The 22,709-nt window shown below is 45.4% G+C and overlaps 1 long non-coding RNA gene across 1 annotated transcript; it reads right to left on the reverse strand.

Annotated features, from left to right (window-relative positions):
* Window positions 1–3,904: 3,904 nt before the first annotated feature.
* LOC130283258 (uncharacterized) lies at window positions 3,905–13,289 on the reverse strand. The gene is made up of 3 exons (XR_008846623.1): window positions 13,113–13,289; window positions 4,528–4,595; window positions 3,905–4,039 (listed from the first exon to the last, which is right to left on the reverse strand). It is a non-coding gene; the product is annotated as an uncharacterized LOC130283258 (long non-coding RNA).
* Window positions 13,290–22,709: the final 9,420 nt, after the last annotated feature.

Below are 22,709 nucleotides of genomic sequence, written 5' to 3' on the forward strand. Positions count from 1 at the left end.
TATGTGTTTGTGTGTGTATGTGTTTGTGTGTATATGTGTTTGTGTGTATATGTGTGTATATGTGTATATGTGTTTGTGTGTATATGTGTGTCTGTGTTTGTGTGTGTGTGTTTGTGTGTATATGTGTTTGTGTGTATATGTGTGAATATGTGTTTGTATTAGGGCTGCACGATATCTGTGATTGTGTTTATGGATATTATGTGATATTATAAACAAATGGTGAAGTTCCCCCTATTTAATGTCCAATCCCCCTATTTTATATAGCCATCTCCCCCCAATTTCATGTTCACTGACTAAACATAAAATGAAGGGAATTGGATATGAAATGGGGAGAAATTAGCTTAAAGGGGTCCTCTGCCCCCAGACATGTTATCTCCTCTCCAAAGAATCAGGGATGTCTGATCTAGGAGTAGCCGGCCCCTAGTACACAGCCGTCACGCCTCCTCCCATAGACATGAATGGAGGGGGTGTGGTGGCTGTGATCGCCAGTGATCGGGCATGGAGTGGAATTCGCTCCGTCCACCGGATGACTGGGGTGCTGCAGTGGAGACCGCAGGTGTCCCCAGCAGCCGGACCCCCATGATCAGACATGTTATTCCCTATCCTTTGTATAGGAGATAATGTCTAGCGGTGGAGTACCTGCCTGGTCTAGTGTAGTCTCCACCCGCTCCGGTGTTGTTGCGTTGCTCTATGGTGCAGCACAGCCACGTAGGAGGGAGCAGGAAGGGAGGAGGGGGTGTAGTTTTTTCCTCCTCACCTTCTCATAGCCATAACACTTTTATACTTTTTAATGACATCTCTCATTTAAACACCAAATAAATCTAAAGTGAAACAAAAGATACATTTTTTTTTAAAGTATAATTTTAATCATTTTCATTTAAAAAAAATGATGCAAACACAATAGACAATGATAGAAGCAAAATATCATTTTTAACAATATAATTTTGAGGAGAAATTGGGAAAAAGGCAATTTAGCAACTTTTTTTTTGAGGGGGGGGGGGGGGGAGGGAGGGTGTAGATTCCAGGCAGTTCCAGCATCACATCCAAACGGCTAAAGATATTAACATGAAACTTGGCCACATGTTACTTATATGTCAATAACAAATATAGGATAGGTGATTTAACTCTTACTCACCCCCATTTGCGAGGGGCAGGGTTTTTGTTTAAAGTCCCATACAAGTCTATGGGAAATATATGTTACTGCATAACCTCCAAATGGCTGGAGATATTTCGATAATACTTGGTCACATGTTACTTATATGTCCACTTAAAAGGGTACTCCAGTGGAAATTTATTTTTTTTTTCTTAAGAACTGTCCAGAGTAGGAGAAAAATCCCCATAGAAAACATATGCTGCTCTGGACAGTTACTAAAATGGACAGAGATATCAGCAGAGAGCACTGTGGTCATAATGTCAGCAGATACCACTGAGTTCCAAAAAGAAAATAATTTCCTCTGTAGTATTCAGCAGCTAATAAGTACTGGAAGGATTTTTTAATAGAAATCATTTACAAATCTGTTTAACTTTCTGGCACCAGTTGATAAAAAAAAAAAAAGTTTTCCAATGGAGTACTCCTTTAACATATAGGATAGTTGATTTAACCCTTAACTACCCCCATTTGTGAGGGTCGGGGTTTTTTTTTTGTCCCATGCAAATCAATGGAAAATGTATGTTCCCACATAACTTCCGTACGGCTAGAGAAATTTCAATAATACCTGGTTCACATATTACTTATATGTCAAATAAAAGCATCCAGCTTTTATGGTGAATGTGTCAATCCAGCTTGCAAGCCCCACCTCATCTAACAAAGAGAGGAGTTCAAGATAGGAGGTCGGGATAGGAGGTCGAGATATATGGATGGGATATGAGGACGGGATATGAGGTCGAGATATGAGGACGGGATAAGAGGTCGAGATATGAGGGCGGGAAATGATGTTGAGATGGGAGGACGGGATATGAGGTTGAGATATGAGGATGGAATATGATGACGGGATAGGAGCTCGGGATATGAGGTCGGTATATGAGGGCGGGATATGAGGACAGGATATGAGGTTGAGATAGGAGGATGGGATAGGACTTCGGGATATGAGGACTGGATATGATGTCGAGATAGGAGGTCGGGATATGAGGTCAGGATATGAAGTTGAGATAGGAGGACGGGATAGGAGGTCGGGATATGAGGACGGGGTATGAGGTCGAGATAGGAGGTCGGGATATGTGGATGGGATTGGAGGACAGGATATGAGGATGGAATAGAAGGTCAGGATATGAGGTCAAGATATGATGGCTGGATATGAGGTCGGGATATGAGGTTGAGATATGAGTACTGGACATGGGGATGGGATGTGACAACAATATATGAGGACAGGATAAGAAGTCAAAAGCTTGCTCCTTTATTGATTTTCCTCCCCAACAAGGATTTGGAAGGAAAAAACGGTCAATGCCGGGTACTCAGCTAGTATACATATATATACACACAGTGCGTACAACAAGTATTCAATACACTGCCGATTTTCCAGGTTTTCCTACTTACAAAGCATGTAGAGTTCTCTAAGTTTTATCAATGGTATCTTCAACCGAATCTAAAACAAAAATCCAGAAAATCGCATTGTAAAAACTAAAATTAACAATTTATTGCATGACATAAGAATTTGATACATCAGAAAAGCATACTGTAACTTCATATGTGGTACAGAAACCATTGTTTGTAATTACAGAGATCATACATTTCCCGTAGTTCTTGACCAGGTTTGCACACTTTGCAGCAGGGATTTTGGCCCACTCCTCCACAAAGACTTTCTCCAGATCCTTCAAGTTGTGGGGCTGTTGCTGGACAATACAGACTTTTAGCTTCCTCCAAAGATTTTCTACTGGGTTTAGGTCTGGAGACTGGCTAGGCCACTCCAGGACCTTGAGATGCTTCTTACTGATCCACTGCTTAGTTGCCCTGGCTGTGTGTTTTGGTTGTTGTGATGCTGGAAGACCCAGCCATGACCCATCTTCAATGCTCATACTGAGGGAAGGAGGTTGTTGGCCAAGATCTTGCGATACTTGGCCCCATTCATCCTCCCCTCAATGCAGTGCAGCCGTCCTGTCCCCTTTGTAGAAAAGCAGTCCCAAAGAATGATGTTTCCACCTCCATGCTTCATGGTTGTGATGGTGTTCTTGAGGTTGTACTCGTCCTACTTCTTCTTCCAAACAAGACGAGTTCAGTTTAGACCTAAAAGCTCTATTTTTGTTTCATCAGACCACATGAGCTTCTCCCATTATAACTCTGGATCATCCTGATGGTCACTGTTAAACTTCAGATGGGCCTAGACATGCACTGACTTGATCAGGGGGACCTTGCGTGCGCCTCAGAATTTAAATCCATGGTTGGTAGGTGATCAAATACTTATGTCATGCAATAAAATGCTAATACATTTTTTATGAAATGATACATCTGGATTTTTGTTTTAGGTTCCATCTCTCACAGTTGAGGAGTACCTATGATAACCTGCAAAATCGGAAGTGTATCAAATACTTGTTCTCCCCACTGTATTTCAATGTAGCAGAGATGATTGTGTTCTGCTTCCCTAATGTAGTAAAGGCGCGTTACGGTTCTCTTTTTCTGGCCATTTTTCTAGCCATGTTCTTTGATCCTTGGCAGGTTGCATTTCTTCCAGTGAATCCAGTGTCTTGTCCTTATCTTGATCTTAGGTTGTATCCTGTATCCTGATTTCCATCATGTTGGTCCTGATGGAGTTTTGTAGGTTGTGAAGTCCCAATCTGGGCCTTTGCTTTGGTCATGGTGTTATTCCCTTTCTGTTTTAGATATGCAATAATCCGGTTCCATTGACCCTACAAGGCCACTGTGATTGGGTTACCTGCAGTCACCTGGCTGCATCCCTCTTGCAGGTCGTCACCTCTCTCGGTAGCTCTCCACTTTGGAGTAATTTTCTCCTTCTCCTCTTTTGTTCTCTCCTTTCCTCCTATGTAGGTGTCATCTTCTTTCTTTTCCTACTACAGCCCATGTTGAGTCCGAGTCTTCAGCTGGGCACTAACAAAAGAAATCAATTATCATTAATCTGGCAAAAAATAAAACTTTATTTCACCTTTCGCTCTAGTTCATAGAAAATGTTCCCCCATATAGTTTGTATGTTAGGACATTTCCAGATTATATAGAGATAATTTGCATTCTGCTCCTGGGATTTTGGACATACTGAAGCTCCATTGATAAACCTTTTATGTAAAGTCAAGGGGGGAACAATAACTTCTATGAATTATCCTAAATGGAGTAAGTTTATATTGATAATTATTGAAAGCCATATCATCATTTTCCCATGTACTCTTCCATGTCCTTGCATGCAATAGTCCAAAATCCCCTCCCAAATAGATTTACCAATCCTTAGTGATAACAAACATTAAATACAGTGTTCGTACTTCTTCATTGTTTGTACCAATTGCATGTCGATGTGTTTATTTGTATGCTCATTTTCCAACCCATTCTTTACAAATGTGGTGTCCACTGGGTGTTAGCAGTCGTACCTTGCTCAAATTGTGATGCCAGGGCACCGTTTATCCAATCCATGGTCCAAAGGTGGGAGACAGTCTTCCTGGGCAAGACACAATGAGAAAATAAACACATCAACATAAGGTTATGGTTAACTGCCTTTACTGAGCTTGTGAAGTTGGAATAACACAAACAGCTAGCTTTAGTGGGAGAATGCAGTGTACCCCTTGCTAGCCTTGTTGCTATTCTGAGACTTGTGGTGCTTTTCACCGGATGGAATTGTAGAATTTATGATTCTGGTAGCTAGGGTCCTTCCAAGACACTGTAGACTATTCTGCAAGGGCATGTACTCCTCCTGCGAGTGACACTTGTAGAATGACCAGGCAGTAAGCTTTAAACTGAAGAAGGCCTCTACTTAGGACACAAGACACAGCACACCTGAGCTTAGCTGTTGCTCATGGATTAGCCTGTTGAATAAAACTAGACAGGCTAATGTGCAGTACTAGACTGACTAACCCCTCCCCTGTACTTTACTACACAGAGGAGACTTTTGGGGTCTCATTGGCTCACATGGGAGTTCATATTTTTAAAGGCACAAACATACATACATGGAACCATAAGAAAATTAATTTAATATAATATAAAACATATATTATATATAAAATATATATTTTTTATATTACACTATTCACATAATTGATATAACAAAAGGATGCTAGGGGGCCCAACACTCTGTGCTGCCAGGCTGCCCAAGACAGCCCAAAACCACGGGACAGCCACTTGTGCTGGGACACCACAAACTACCTCTCTAAAACACAGCCGCACACTGCGCCTAGTCCTGGCGGTTGAGGGATGACGAACGGCATTCCTGGGGTAGGAGATTGGGGACTCTTCCTTGTACTGTTACAGTTGGTGCCTATGTCGAAACCAAATGCTTTTTATTGTTTGTTTTCACTCTTTTGTGCCAATTGGGTAATTGTTGTACAGTAAAGTGACCTTATAACTGCGATCCAACAGATAAACACACGTGACATAAGGACATAAAACAGTACTCTAATGTACACCACAGGTTGCAGTGGGACAATCCTGAGGGAACTCCTAAAGGTGGACAGGTGCTGCGGCAGGATATCATTTAGCAACCAGTCGAATGCCACGGGGACCTTCGGCTTCTAGCACTTATCCCCACATTGAGAATTGAGTCCTCCTCCATGGCCACACCCTGGGACAAATAAAGACAGCAAACAGACACCTCCTTCCACAACAATTTGCTACCAAGGTGCCACCTTTAATTTCGGTGCACTCCTGTGCTTCAGGAAACACTTAAGATAGGGTACATGAAACATAGAAAGAAGGATATGCATCCTGACTAGTTATGAAAAAGGTCTTTTGCTGTGACATCTTGCGCTCAGGCTGCACGTCCGGGCCATGAGCGCATTGTCCCCTCTCCTCCTCTGGCCGGCGGGGCTGGGATTCGCACTGCGGGACACGCCTGCTTGCGAACCCCAGCCCGTCACTCACCTCTGTCCCCTGCTGTTTCCTTACAGTTCCGGCGCGCGTGTCCCCGCCTCCTAGGGTGCGCGTGCGCCGAAGCTCTCAGATTTTAAGGGCCAGTGTGCCCGCAATTATGTTTTGCACCTGCACGTTCATTATAAATTTCTGCACCTCCTCCCACTCTCTGCCGGATCTTTGTTTGCCTTTGTGCCTGAGAGAAAGTTGTATTCCGTGTTTCCTTGCCGTGTACCAGACCTTGCATTCCGTGACCTGACTGTGATTCCAGCCGCCTGCCTATTGACCTTCTGCTACCCTACTGACTACGCTCCTGTGCCACCTTCCCTGACCTCCCGCTAGCCTGAGTTCGTCTTGCTTCATCCCTTCTGTTCCACGCTTCACCTCAGCCGCCTGTGTGGTTGAGTCATGCCAGGGGTAGCGACCTGGGTGCCGCCAGCCGCAGCAAGTCCATCCCGCTTTGCGGTGGGCTCTGGGGAAACCCAGCGGCACCTTAGACTCCACTAACTAGTACAGCCCACTTAATCTGCCACACAGGTCCAGCGGATCCACTACATCTCCAGCTCCAGACCACAGTGGTGTCACGGATCTACTATCTACTGAATGCCAGTCGACTGCGGTGAGTCTTACAATAAGATCCGGCCCTGGTACCTGCTGAGGTACCTCTGCCAGAGGTTTCGGACCTTCCTTCCATTGTGGTCCGTCAGTCGCAACAGTTGGCCCATAAGGCGCAGCAATTAAATAGACTGTCCGCCATGATGGAGCAACCATGCAACAGCAGTCGCAATCTGCAGTTTCCTCCAGATCAAAGCTTCGCCTAAGTTGGGTTGAGGTTTTGTGACTCAATGCTCCATACACCTGGAGCTCATAGCAGGTCGGTTCCCATCGGAACGTGCAAAGGTTGTGTTTGTGGTCAGTCTCTTGTCTGGAAAGGCCCTGGCCTGGGCTACTCCTCTCTGGGATCATAGTGATCCAATTTCCTCTAATCTCACGGCCTTCTTAGCTGAGTTCCGCAGTGTTTTTGAAGAACCCGCACAAGCCTCTGTCGAGACCGCTCTTCTTAACCTAAGAGTTTTGTCATGGAACGACAAAGCCTTTTGTGCTACATTCAAAAAAGTACTGTCCAGTAGAATAAAGGACGTCCTTGCTGCACAAGATCCTCCGTGTAACCTGTCTGATCTGATCCGTTAAGCCACACGTATTGATGTGCGTTTTGCCGAAAGACAGGATTAACTTCGTAATGAAAGAGAATTAACCCAAACATGGTGTTATATTCGATTGGCACCCGTGTTTCAACATCCACCTCTTCAGTCTTCAGTGCCTCTTGCCGCACAGGCTATGCAAGTGGATCATACTCACCTAACTCAGCAGGAGAGATCCCAACGTCACAATATGAATTTGTGCCTATATTGTGCCAGTCCGGAGCACTTTCTCAAAGACTGTTCTGCCCTTCCACAGCATCCGGAAAAACGCTTGCACCTGGGACACGTAGGAGAGGCGTCCCTGGGTGTGAATACTACCTCTCCTCGTTTGTGTATCTCTGTTCAAGTCCACGTTTCTGCTCAAACTTCATTCTTCGCTTCAGCATTCTTGGACTCTGGTTCCATTGGCAACTTCATTGATGCCTCTCTCGTGCATGAATATCGTCTACCTGTGAGTTGTCTTGTCAAGCCCCTGTTTATCTCTTCTGTCAATGAACAAAATCTGTTCTGTAAAGTGTTGTACCGCACAGAGTCTCTTCTCATGCAGTTGGGAGTCTCACATAAGGAAAGGATTGAATTATACGTACTTCCTCATTGTGCTTCACAGATACTTCTCGGTCTTCACTAGCACCAACACCATTCCCCGCAGCTTGACTGGAAGTCTGGAGAGATCACTCGCTGGGGTCAGTGCTGTCAAAGTCGTTCTCTGGTGCAGGTCCTGCCTAAAGTGGTTTCTTCCTTACCTCCTATGCCTGGTCTGCCTTCCCCTTATCAAGATTTTTCTGATGTCTTTTGCGAAAAACAGGCCGAGACTTTACCTCCGCAGCATTCTTGCGATTGCTCCATTGATTTACAGCCTGGGACTATGCCTCCTCGTGGTAGAATCTATCCTCTGTCTGTACCCGAGACTCAAGCCATGCAAAAGTATATCCAAGAGAACCTCCAAAGAGGATTAATCTGAAAATCCTCTTCACCTGCTGGAGCTGGGTTCTTCTTTGTGGGCAAGAAGGATGGTTCTCTCCGCCCATGTGTTGATTACAGAGGTCTCAACAAAATCACGATCAAAAATCTTTATCTTCTTCCTCTGATCTCTGAACTCTTTGATCGTGTCCGAGGGGCCAAGGTCTTCTCCAAATTGGATTTACGTGAAGCTTATGATCTGATTCGAATCCAAGAGGGAGAAGAATGGAAAACAGCTTTCAATGCCCGAGATGGACATTTTGAGTATTTCGTGATGCCTTTGGGTCTTTGTAATGCTCCAGCTGTATTTCAGGAATTCGTCAATTATATCTTCCGTGACCTTCTCTATACCTGTGTTGTTGTGTATCTTGATAACATCCTGATCTATTCTTCCAATCTGCAATAGCATCATATTCAAATTTGCCAGGTCCTTCGACACCTCCGGAGGAATTATCTCTACACTAAACTGGAGAAATGCCTTTATGAGAAATCCAGTCTCCCATTTCTTGGTTATATTGTCTCTCATCATGGTCTGCAAATGGATCCTGGAAAACAGTCTGCAGTTTTGGATTGGCCTCGCCCTACCGGTCTTCAGGCTATTCAACGTTTCCTGGGATTTGCCAACTATTACAGTCAGTTCATCCCACATTTCTCTTCTCTGGTCGCTCCCATTGTAGCCCTCCCCAGAAAGAACTCTAACCCCAAATCATGGCCTCCTGAGGCCGAAGAGGCATTCTCCAGCCTAAAATCTGCCTTTGCTTCTGCTTCCGTGCTTTTAAAACCTGATCCAGAAAGACCTTTTGCCATGGAGGTTGACGCTTCGTCCATACGAGCCGGTGTCATTCTTACCCAGAATAACTCCAAGGGTAAAACTGTAACCTGTGGATTCTTTTCAAAAACCTTGTTGCCAGCACAAAGGAAATACTCCATCAGAGATCGAGAACTACTAGCTATAAAACTTACCCTAGAAGAGTGGCAACATTTGTTGGAAGGATCTCTTCATCCTATCAGTATCTGCTCTGACCACAAGAATCTTCTGTACCTCCAGTCTACTCAGCATTTGAACCCACGACAGGCAAGGTGGTCATTGTTCTTCTCAAGGTTTAATTTTTTGTTCATTTCCGTCCAGCTAACAAGAATATCAGAGCTGATGCCCTTTCCAAATCCTGTTACGTTGTGGGTTTGAATTTTACACCAAGGCATATTATCCCTCCAGACTGTCTGATTTCCGCAGCTCCTGACAATCTTCTGCAGGTACCTCCTGCTAAAACCTTTGTACCTGTCAGATTGAGACACAAAGTCTTGAAATTGGGTTATTCTTCTTTGTTGGCTGGTCATCCTAGAGTACGTAAAACGTTTCTTTTAATCTCCCGAAATTACTGGTGGACGAATCTGGAACACGATGTCTCTTAATTTGTACGATCCTGTGTCACCTGGGCTCATGACAAGACCCCTCGACAGAGGCCCATAGGATTCTTGCAGCCATTGTTCATTCCTGAGACTCCATGGACTCACATTGCTATGTGTGATAGCCTGGGGGAGTAGGTTATATGGGGTGTAGCTGTGCGGTGACTAAAGGGTGTCTGGTTAACCCTTGCTATTCATGATGCCAGGGTGAGGGCTCCTCTGTAATGCTTGTCCTGCCTCCACCCTTCCCAAGAGTGATAGGGAGGTAGAGAATAATAGAATGTCCACAACCGGAGAGTTTGCTGAAAACAGTTGTAACTTTTACTGAAGATTTTATGCAAGCTTCATAACTGGAACAGTCTCTATACATGCAACTTCTCTAGGAGATTGACAAAGGTTGACAAAGCAATTTAGAGTCTTTAGGATGATATGCGCTGTTCCACTGGATTTAGGGGATTTGGTTGCGGTCCAGTAGTTACGCTAGCTTTAGCGGGGATTAGTTTATAACTCAATACAACTTAATACTTGTGTCAATCACCATTACAAAGGGTTATGGGGAGCATGTGACCCATGGACCTCCAAAGGTCCTCCAACATACCATAGAGGATTAAACATTGTCACATGACCGAAGGTCCTGCGACGCTAACGAGGCAAGTACTCTTTATATTATCTTAAATACACACATTATTAAATACATACACATATAAACACTATAGAATTAGAGTAGAAGAGAGGCGACTAGGGGCTGTCCCACCTGGGGAACCCTACCTGAGCATAGCAACTCTGACTTTGGAGACCACCACACTAGGTACGGTATGCAATACGGTACCGGGACACAACATATGGATTTTATTACCGATCATCCGCCATCTCATAACAAAACAGTCATCTGGATTGTGGTTAATCGGTTTTCTAAAATGGCTCATCTTATTCCACTTCCCTGTCTCCCATCAGCCCCACAACTGGCAAAGCACTTCTTACGCCATATCTTCCATCTGCATGGTCTTCCAGAAAGTATTGTCTCGGGTCATGGAGTTCAGTTTGTGTCTAAATTTTGGCAAGCTCTCCGTTCCTGCCTTGACATCAGCTTGGATTTCTCCTCTGCCTATCACCCCCTGTCCAAAGGTCAGGTGGAGAGGGTAAATCAAATTATGGAGACTTATTTACACCATTTTGTCTCAGCTCGTCAGGATGACTGGGTTGATCTTCTTCCCTGGGCCGAATTTTCCTATAATCAGAGATTCGGAATCCATGAGGACATCTCCTTTTTTTATTGTTTTTGGTCATCATCTCTGTCATTAATCCTGTTTCATACAAACTCCGCCTACCCCCTTTTCTACGCATTCCTAACTCCTTTCATGTGTCTCTCCTCAAATCCCCTAGATGTCAATCGATTTTCTCAAAGAAATAACATCGCTCTCACTCCTGTCTCCAGTACCTCTGATATTTTTCAAGTTAAACAGATCTTGGCCTCGAAAACGGTACGTGGGAAGAATTTTTTTTGGGTCAATTGGAGGGGATTTGGTCCTGAGGAGAGAACTTTGGAGCCTGAGGAGAACATCCTGGATCGTTGTCTCCTCAAACGTTTCCTCAGTCCCAAAAGGAGGGGGGACCAAAAGGGGGGGGGGTACTGTGACATCTTGTGCTCCAGCGGCGCGGCCGTGGGCGCATTGTCCCCTATCCTCCTCTGGTTGCCTTTGTGCCTGAGAGAAAGCTGTATTCCATGTTTCCTTGCCGTGTAACAGACCTTGCATTCCGTGACCTGACTGTGATTCCATCCGTCTGCCTATTGACCTTCTGCTTACCTACTGACTACGCTCCTGTGCCGCCAACCCTGACCTACCACTAGCCTGACTTCTTCTTGCCTCATCCTTTCTGTTCCACGCTTCACCTCAGCCGTCTGTGTGGTCAAGTCGTGCCAGGGGTAGCGACCTGAGGGCCGCCAGTTGCAATAAGTCCATCCCGCTTTTGCGCCGGGCTCTGGGGAAACCCAGCGGCACCTTAGACTCTGCTCCCTGGTACGGCCCGCGTCATCTGCCACACAGGTCCAGCGGATCCACTACATCTCCAGCTCCAGACCATTGTGGTGTCACGGATCTACTATCTACTGAATTCCAGTTGACTGCGGTGAGTCTTACATTTACTACTTGTATGGCTAGTCAGCATTATTCCTGACAAGAATTTAAAGAAAGCACAATAAAAGGAGACATTAAAATAAGTAAAGTTTAAGACTATCTAGTAAACAGAGAAAGGATAATTATACGGCCTATCCAGAGCCCTTTCCAAAACAACCTTCGCGACAATGACAAAAAAAATACAATTTACCAATGAGAAGTGCCTAAAAGTTAAATTTTATTAAGGTCACTGTTAAAAACCACCATAACAAAATAAGTGCTCCAAAGAAGAAATAATAAATAACAAACTTCGCCACTTGTAGAGCAACGGAGGGTAAGTGGTAATATTCACCACCTAACATAGAGTTCCACAGTCCAAACGCTCACAAGCGCAATACTGTACAATAATATATGACTCTCAACACGTTTCTACTGAGCGTGGCCTCAGCGTCATCAGGAGAGTACAAATACCTTAATATGTAAAGTTACAAGGGGTAATTGCACATGGTAGGGTTATTTATTGCACTTGCACAAAAAAATGATATTGCACAGGCTCGGGTAAATATTGCACATAATGACAATTGCACATAATAAATTGCACAGCCACAATATTGCACTTACCCTATTGCTGTAAACCGTGATATCTAGTACAAATAGCAGGCTGTAGTGAATGATCACATGGCACATACATATACAATGCCCCAGTATATAACATTCAGTGAATTGCACAAGCCCCCAATCTCTTGCACAATTGATTTTACAAACTATCCCCAACCATGCTGCACCTGAGTAAACTTCCTCCTCTTACTCACGGCACCCCTCGAATACTCTGCGGAGCAGCGCTCAGTAGAGCTATCCTACGTCCGGTCTCGGCCATGGCAGAGGCTATTGCCGAGACCGGATGTAGGATTGCTCCATATTTACCCGAGCCTGTGCAATATAATTTGTTCAATAAATTACCCTACAATGTGCAATTACCCCTTGTAAATTCACATATTAAGATATATGTACTCTCCTGATGATGCTGAGGCAACGCTCAGTAGAAACGCGTTGAGAATCATATATTATTGTACAGTGTTGCGCTTGTGAGCGTTTGGACTGTGGAACTGTATGTTAGGTGGTGAATATTACCACTTACCCTTCGTTGCTCTACAAGTGGTGAAGTTTGTTATTGATTATTTCTTCTTTGGAGCACTTATTTTGTTATGGTGGTTTTTAACAGTGACCTTACAAAAATTTTAGTTTTAGGCACTTCTCATTGGTAAATTGGATTTTTTAAGACTATCTAGGTCAGTGGTTTCCAACCTTTTTTTCGGCTCGGGGCACTCCTACCGAATAATATTTGATGTGCAACAAAAAAATGGCTAAAAAGAAGCAATATACAACACCTATATATCTGTTAGCTATGTAGATTACATATGCAGGACTCACAGATGATATCTTCTCTGATCGGACTAATTTCTTTTCTTTTTCTTCTCCATCTGTCCCAGACCGTCTTCATCTGGTCCAGCCACAACTCTTTACCGCAGGACCTGTAAAAAAATATATAGATTAGGCTCCGCACTTTTCCAGCATCATACTATCTTTTCCCCCCACAAATACCTCCAGTCTTACACACAGTGCCTCCAGCAGCCTCACACACACACACACACACACACACAATACCTCCAGAAACCTAACACACAGAGTGCCTACAGTAGCCTTACACACATGCACACAGTGCCGCCAGCAACCACACTCATGCACACAGTGCCCTTAGCAGCCTCACACAATGCCCCCAGCAGCCTCACACAATGCCCCCAGCAGCCTCACACACAAAGCTTACAGCAACCTCACACACACAAGGCCTCCAGCAGCCCCCCCCCCCCCACACACACACACAATGCCTCCAGTAGCCTCACACACACACACACAATGCCTCCAGTAGCCTCACACACACACACACACAATGCCTCCAGTAGCCTCACACACACACACACAATGCCTCCAGTAGCCTCACACACACACAATGCTTCCAGTAGCCTTACACACACACACAATGCCTCCAGTAGCCTTACACACACACAATGCCTCCAGCAGCCTCACACACACACACAATGCCTCCAGCAGCCTCACACACAATACCTCCAGCCTCCCGCAAAATACCTCCAACCTCTCTCTTACACACATACAATGCCTCCAGCATCCCCTCCCAAATGACTCAACCTCTCTCCCCCCACACAAACACAATACTTCCAGCTTCCCCCAAATGCCTCCAGCCCCCCTCTCACACACAATGCCTCAAGCTTCCCCCACACACAAATACCTCCAACCCCTTTCAAATGCCTCCAGCCTTTCACCCTCATCTATGGCCTCCAGCCTCTCACCCACCTCTATTTCCTCCAGACTCCCATCCACCCACCACTATTGCCTTCATACTCCCTTATTGCATTTATACTCTTACCCACCATTATTGCCTTTAGCTAACCACTCACACCTTTTGCCTTCAGCCTCCCACCAAAATGCCTTGAGCCACCCACCTGCTTCCCAGCTCCATCGCCTTCACTCCCCCCTCCATTACTTCTGTTCACCCTCCCCATCACAGCTTCCATTCACCCCCCCATCCACCCCTGCCACTGATTCCATTCACCTCGCAGCCACCCAACCACCCCCCTGATTCCATTCAGCCCCCCGCTCCTGCTTCCATCCACCCCCTGCTCCCATTAATCACCCTGATCCTGCTCCCATTAATCCCCCTGATCCTGCTCCCATTAACCTCTCTGACCCTGCTCCCATTAACCCCACTGATCCTACTCCCATTAACTCCCCTGCTTCCATTAATCCCCCTGCATCCATTAACCCCCTGCTTCCACTAACCTTCCTGCTTCCATTAACCCCCCCATTTCCATTACCCGCCCCACTTCCATTAACCCCCCCCCGGGTCCATTAACCCCCCTGCTTCCATTAACCCTTCCCCCGCTTCCATTACCCCCCTTCCATTAACCCACCTGCTCCTTCTTCCATTCACCCCATCCTGCCCCTCCTTACATTCACCCCCTCTATTTCCATTCACCCCCTGCTTCCACTAACCTCCCTGCTCCTTCTTCCATTCACCCCACCCTGCCCCTCTTTCCATTAACCCCGCCTGCTTCCATTAAACCTCCTGCTTCCATTACCCCCCCGGCTTCTATTAACACCTCCCTCTTCCATTAACCCCCCCTGCTTCCATTAACCCCCCGCTGCTTCCATTAACTCCCCCTGCTTCTTCTTCCAATCATCCCCCCTGCCCCTGCTTCCTTTCATCCTCCCCCTGTTTCTGCTTCCATTCAAATTCCACCCTCCACCACTTCTGCTCCTGCGTACATTCCCACCCACCTTCTCCTGTCCCACGTCGTCAATGCAGTGACATGGGCGCTTCCCTGCCCGGAAGCAGGATCCTTTCTGGCAGAAGCATTCAGCGCATGATGCTGATGCTTCCGTCAGGAAGAAATAAAAAAAATTTAAAATCAGTTTTTGACCGCCAGAGCCAGCGGCATCCTTGGCAATGCCGAATGACAAACCAGTGTGTCGGTCACCTCAGTTGGGAATCACTGGTTTAGAGCGTCGGATGCAGTGCTGGAGGCTCGTGATGTCACGGCCATGCTTCCTCAATGTAAGTCTAAGAGAGGGGGCGTACAGAGACTGAGGTATTCTATTCATCACAGCGCTGCAATGATGTGAGGTGGAAATGGTCCCCCAGCAGGAACGACATCACTGAAGCCTGCTGGAGGACCACTTCTGCCCTCACATCGTAACGCCCACTTTCTGCTGCAGGGAGACTCTACTATGTGAGCAATAATAGGTATGATACACAGCTTTTTAAAGCTCTGAAATTTTTTTTAAGCGTGGGAGGAGTGTTAGGAGTAGTTAGGGAGCATAGCCTGAGTTAGTTTAGAAAAGTTTATTTGGTGACAGGTCCTTTTGAAATATTGCATTGTTACTGAATAAAACAAAAACCCTAAAACAAGTTTTAGGATTGCAACAGCTGGGGACACACTGGTCTAATTAGGTTTTTTTTAGGGGGAGGAGGAAATATAAGAAATATAGTATAATTCAGCTATTTGTCTTCATCCCTATCAAGGGTTAACAATGTACCAGGAAAGAAGACAGATAGCTGGCACTGTGCTGAGGGAGGATTTGCAGTACACTACTATAGATGGCATATAGGGGGAGATGGGGGTTTCTGGTGTACAATCAATTTGCAAGGTGCCATATGAGCAGAAATAAAGGTTGTCCTGGCATGCTGGAAGTTGTAAGTTAGCAACAGCTGGAGGAACCCTGGTTGAGAAACACTGATTTAAAGACACAGTGCGAATCCTCTGAAGGAAGCAGTCAGGCTCACAGACTGCAGGTATACAGCCTTGTCACTCTCCTGCAGAAACTAAGCCCCACCCCCACTTCCTATGTTCCATAAAAGTCTTTCTGTTACTAGAGACGGAGTAAGCCTAATAACAAGCAGTAAACAGCAGGTTGCTGTGAAGAAAGACACCTAGGAGTTAAATGGGGTACTCCGCCCCTAGACATCTTATCCCTTATCCAAAGAATAGGGGATAAGATTTCTAATCGCGAGGGCCTGCTGCTGGGAACCCTCGCGATCTCCCGGCTGCACCAGCCGTTCGTTTACAGCAGTTATCCAGGGATTATCCAGGGAAAATTTTTTTTTTTATATATCAACTAGCTCCAGAAAGTTAAACAGATTTGTAAATTACTTTTATTAAATAACAATTTAATCCTTTCAGTACTTTTGAGCTGCTGAAGTTGAGTTGTTCTTTTCTGCCTAAGTGCTCTCTGATGACACCTGTCTCAGGAACTGTCCAGAGTAGAAGCGAATCCCCATAGCAAACCTCTCCTACTCTGTGCAGTTCCCGAGACAAGCAGAGATGTCAGCAGAGAGCACTGTTGCCAGACAGAAAAGAAGAACTGAACTTCAGCAGCTGATAATTATTGGTAGGATTAAGATATTTTAATAGAAGTAATTTACAAATCTGTTTAACTTTCTGGAGCCAGTTGATATATGAAAAAAAAAACTTTTTTTTCTCCTGGAATACCTCTTTAACCTTTTTCCCCTGAGTACCCCTTGGCAGGCCATTTCCAATAATTGTACCCCAATATTAGCGACATGTTTATAGAGAAACCCCACTTCCCGCAGCTTGCCTTGTGGTGACTTATTCCCTGCTGTCAGTTCTGAGCCAGAGCCTCCGAGTGTCATGGATCTCTACAGCCGGATGAAAAGTGACGTGTGCGCAAGACGACATGACACGGAACAATGTAGAGAAGGCGAGAGAAAAAGATAGTGCTGTAGGGACCTAATGACAAAGGGGACCGGTGAGGAAGTGCACAGTGCCGAGCATACAGGCCGAGAAATACACCACAGACAAGACGACAACCATAATGTATGTGATGGACAAAAAGGAATAAGGAGATCAATTATTATATAAATATGGTATAATGTGAAGATTATTTATTAATAATCTATATATATATATATATATATATGTAAAACACAATGGCCCTCATTTACTAACATGAACCCGAGTCTTTTTGTCAGGTTTTGCTCCTAATTTTCAGTCGCATGACCTAAACAACACTGTTTGCGACCACAAAAACACTCCGCCAGGGTCCCTAATGACTGCCATGTGTGATGGAGGACATACATGACAGCTCCCTAATGACTGCTATGTGTGATGTGACATACATGACAGCTCCCTAATGACTGCTATGTGTGATGGAGGATACTGCACAGCTCCCTAATGACTGCTATGTGTGATGGAGGACATACATGACAGCTCCCTAATCACTGCTATGTGTGATGGAGGACATACATGACAGCTCCCTAATGACTGCTATGTGTGATGAAGGACATACATGACAGCTCCCTAATCACTGCTATGTGTGATGGAGGACATACATGACAGCTCCCTAATCACTGCTATGTGTGATGGAGGACATACATGACAGCTCCCTAATGACTGCTATGTGTGATGGAGGACATACATGACAGATCCCTAATGACTGCTATGTGTGATGGAGGACATACATGACAGCTCCCTAATCACTGCTATGTGTGATGGAGGACATACATGACAGCTCCCTAATGACTGCTATGTGTGATGGAGGATACTGCACAGCTCCCTAATGACTGGACAAATATAATGTGAGGGGTCGGGAGAAGAACCAGGGGAAGGAGCTATTACAGTGACAGAAGTAAGATGACACCACAGAGCAGGGAGAGGATACAATGTATAAGATAACAGGTGCTGAGGGGCGGGGGAGGTGGTGTAGGCTTCTAGCTCACAGTGCTGCTCATGCATGATTGACAGGCATTAAACTTCCTAGGAAAAGACCAGTGCCCTCAGCATTAGTCCTAAGAGCTGTACGTTTACTATGCAAAGCATAGGATGCTGCTTCCAGACCAGGGATAGAAGAGTGACCTCTAGTGGCCAAAAGTATAAAATGAAAAAACTGGTATAAATATTAATATTTTTTAATGAAGATAAATTACAATATGTCTTCATTAATGATTAGCAACAACATGTTAAAAGTTTTTGTTGATGACAGGTACTCTTTAAAGTCCCATACGAGTTTATGGGAAATATATGTTACTGCATAACTTCCAAACGGCTGGAGATATTTCGATAATACTTGGTCACATGTTACTTATATATCCACTTAAAATATAGGATAGTTAATTTAACCCTTAACTACCCCCATTTGTGAGGGTTGAGGTTTTAGTTTAAAGTTACATGCAAATCAATGGAAAATGTATGTTCCCACATAACTTCTGTATGGCTGTAGATATTTCAATAACTGGTACACATATTATGGGTCGGGATAGGAGGTTGGGATAGGAGGACGGGATAGGAGGTCGGGATAAGAGGTCAGGATAGGAGGTCGTGATAGGAGGTCAGGATAGGAGGTCAGAATAGTAGGTCAGGATATGAGGATGGGATATCAGGACGGGAGAGGAGGTCGGGATAGAAAGTCGGGATAGGAAGTCAGGAAGTGAGGTCGGGATAAGGGGTCGGGATAGGAGGTCGGGATATGAGGACATGATATGAGGACGTGAAAGGAGGATGGGATAGGAGGTCGAGATAGGAGGTCGAGATAGGAGGTCGGGAAAGGAGGTTGAGATAGGAGGTCGGGGTAGGAGGTCGGGATAAGAGGTCGGAATAAGAGGTCGGGATAGGAGGCCGGGAAAAAAGGACGGGATAGGAGGTTGGGATAGGAGGTCGAGATAGCAGGTTGGGATAGGAGGTCGGGATATGAGGTCAGGATAGAAGGTTGGGATAGGAGGTTGAGATAGGAGAACGGGATAGGAGGACGGGATAGGAGGTTGGGATAGGAGGACGGGATAGGAGGTCGGGATAGCAGGTGGGGATAGGAGAATGGGATATGAGGTCGGGAAAGGAGGTCGGGATAGGAGGTTGGGATAGTAAGTCGGGATAGGAGGTCGGGATAGGAGGTTGAGATAGGGGAACGGGATAGGAGGACAGGATATGAGGTTGGGATAGGAGGTCGAGATAGGAGGACGGGATAGGAGTTCGGGATAGGAGGTGGGGATAGGAGGATGGGATAGGAGGTCAGGATATAAGGACGGGATATGGGGTTGGGATATGACAACAATATATGAGGACGGGATAAGAAGTCAAAAGCTTCCTCTGTTGATTTTCCCCCACAACAAGGATTAAGAAGGAAAAAGCAGGCAACGCCGGGTACTCCGCTAGTTAAAGATAAATTAAATGTAAAATGGGCAGACGGCCGCAAAGGTAAAGTATACAGAGCACATGGGTCAAACTGCAATAAATATTAAAAATGTCAAAGTTGCAACAAAGCGCGAGCAAAAAGATACCATACCTACGGGAATACTGTGAAACTAACTATAATGGTGGAAAATGCATTTAATAAACAATCCAGGGCAAAGGGCAAAGTGTGGTGCAAAAGTATTTATTAACAACTTAAGGACCAAGCCCGTTTTCACCTTAAAGGACAACTGTAGTGGTACACTTTTATATATCCCCGTGCCCGGGCCTCAAAAAGAAACAAAATAAACTCATACATACATTCCTACGAGCCCCCGTTGGTCCGGCACAGGCCTCACGGTCTGGCAGTGCTGACGTCCTTCCACTTCCTGGGGACGGGGACGCCGCAGAGCCATCAGCGTATCACCGGCTGTAACGATGTCCGCCAGGGCCAGTGATAGGCTGAGCCCACTGTCATGTAAGAAGCTCTGGCCGGCTACTTACATGACACTGAGCTCAGCCTATCACCGATCGGGGCGGGACATCATTACGGCCAGTGATACGCCGACGGCTCTGCGGCGACCCCATTCCCAGGAAGTGGAATGACGTCAGCACTGCCGGACCGCGAGGCCTGTGCCGTACCAACGGGGGCTGGTAGGAAGGACCCTTTTTTGCAAATCTGACCACAGTACCTTTAAACATTAATAACTCTGGGATGCTTTTACTTTTCATTCTGATTCCGGGAATATTTTTACATGAGATATTCTACTTTATGTTAGTGGTAAATTGTCGGCGATACTTGCATCATTTCTTGGTGAAAAATTTCAAAATTTGATGAAAAATTTGAAAATGTTAATTTTTTTACTTTGAAATTCTCTGCTTATAAGGAAAATGGATATTCCAAACAAATTATATATTGATTCACATATACAATATGTCTACTTTATGTTGGCATCATAAAGTTGACATGTTTTTACTTTTGGAAGACATCAAAGGGCAGCAATTTTCCAATTTTTCACAAAAATTTCAAAATCAGAATTTTTCAGGGACCAGTTCAGTTTGAAGTGGATTTGAGGGGCTTTCATGTTAGAAATAACCCATAAATGACCCCATTATAAAAACTGCACCCACAAAGTATTCAAAATGACATCCAGAAAGTGAAGGAGAAAATTCAAAATCTAAATTTTTTACACTTGCATGTTCTTGTATACTCATTTTTTTTTTATTTTTACAAGGGGTAAAAGGAGAAAAGCCCCCCATAATTTGTAACCCAATTTCTCTGAGTAAGGAAATACCTCATATGTGGAGGTAAAGGGCTCTGCATGTGCACTACAAGGCTCAGAATGGAAGGAGCAACAATGGGATTTTGGAGAGGGATTGCTGAAATGGTATTTGGGGGCATGTCGCATTTAGGAATCCCTTATGGTGCCAGAACAGCAAACTACACCCCTTTTGGAAACTACACCCCTCGAGTAACGTAACAAGCGGTACAGTGATCCTTAACACCCTACAGGTGTTTGACGACTTTTCATTAAAATCGGATTTGTAAATGAAATAATTTTTTTCACTGAAATGATGTTTTTTCCCCAAAATTTTAAATTTTTACCAGGGGTAATAGGAGAAAATGCCTCCCAAAATTTGTAACACCATTTCTTCTGAGTATGGAAATAACCCATGGATGTAAAGTGCTCTGCGGGTGAAATACAATGCTCAGAAGAGAAGGAGCGACATTAAGCTTTTTTCCTATTTTCCCTTGTGAAAATGAAAAATTTAGGGTAACACCGGCATTGTAGTGAATTTTTTTTTCCATTTTCACATCCAACTTTAACCCCTTAAGGACACAGGGCGTATCCATACGCCCCCGTTTCCAAGTCCTTAAGGACACAGGGCGTATGGATACGCCCTGCGCATTTCCGGCCCCTGACGCTAGCTGGAGGGGAGCCGGTGCCGGATGCCTGCTGAAATTGTTCAGCAGGCATCCCGGCATATCGCCCAGGGGGGTCATTATGTCCCCCCATGTCGGCGATGGCCGCAGATCGCTGGAAAAATCAGTTCAGCGATCTGAGGCGGATTCCGGGTCAAACGGGTCTCCAGTGACCCGGTGACCCGGAATTACCGGCTGATCGGGGCCGTCTCTGATGGCCCCGAACAGCCATAGCCAGCAGGGGTGAGGTGGCACTGGTGCCACCTCACGACTGCCCTGATTCGTCGGCCGGCCCACCATTCGGTGCGCCTGCTGCGGGTGTCACTCCCGCAACCCACTCTGCCCCTCTTCCGGAGGACGTGAGCGGGTGCAGGAAGAAGACCCCGGGAGCTGGGGACCCCGATCCCCTGCATCTCTGTTGGGATCGGGGCCCCAGGAGCGACGGCGGCGGCGAGGGGCTGACTGTATGCGGCGGAGTGGAGCAGCAGTTGGAGGTGAGTGACAGCCTCCTGCTGTTGCTTAGCAACAGCTCCCAGCATGCAAAAAGGGCTTGCTGGAAGCTGTAGTTATGCAACAACAGGAGGCAGACCACCACAACTCCCAGCATTCCCTTATGGGCATGCTGGGACTTATAGTTTTGCAACAGCTGGAGGCACATTTTTTCTATGGAAAAGTGTACCTTCAGCTGTTGTATAACTACAACTCCCAGCTTGCACAATCAGCTAAAGTTCATGCTGGGAGTTGTAGTGGTGCATCTGCTGGTTGCAACCAGCAGATGCACCACTACAACTCCCAGCATGCCCGTTGGCTGTCGGTGACTGCTGAGAGTTGTAGTTTTGCAACAGCTGGAGGCACACTGGTTGTGAAACACTGAGTTAAGTAGCAAACCAGTGTGTCTCCAGCTGTTGCATAAATACAATCCCCAGCCAAAGTAGTATGCCTCCAGCTGTTGCATAACTACAAGTCCTAGCATGCCCTTCCGCTGCCCTTACATGCTGGGGGTTGTAGCTTTTGCAACAGCTGAAGGCGCACTGGTTGCAAAACACTGAGTTTGTTACCAAACTCTGTGTTTCACAACAAGTGTGCCTCCAGCTGTTGCAAAACTACAACTCCCAGCATTCTGAATCGGGAGAAATTGGGCTTCAAATTTTGGGGGGGTATTTTCTGCTTTTACCCTTTTTTTAAATGTAAAATTTTGGGGAAACCAAGCATTTTAGGTAAAAAAAAAATATTTTTTTTTACATATGTAAAAGTCGTGAATCACCTGTGGGGTATTAAGGTTCACTTTACCCCTTGTTACGTTCCCTGAGGGGTCTAGTTTCCAAAATAGTATGCCATGTGTGTTTT

The sequence above is a fragment of the Hyla sarda genome, chromosome 7 (genome assembly GCF_029499605.1).
Source record: "Hyla sarda isolate aHylSar1 chromosome 7, aHylSar1.hap1, whole genome shotgun sequence".
NCBI lineage: Eukaryota > Metazoa > Chordata > Amphibia > Anura > Hylidae > Hyla > Hyla sarda.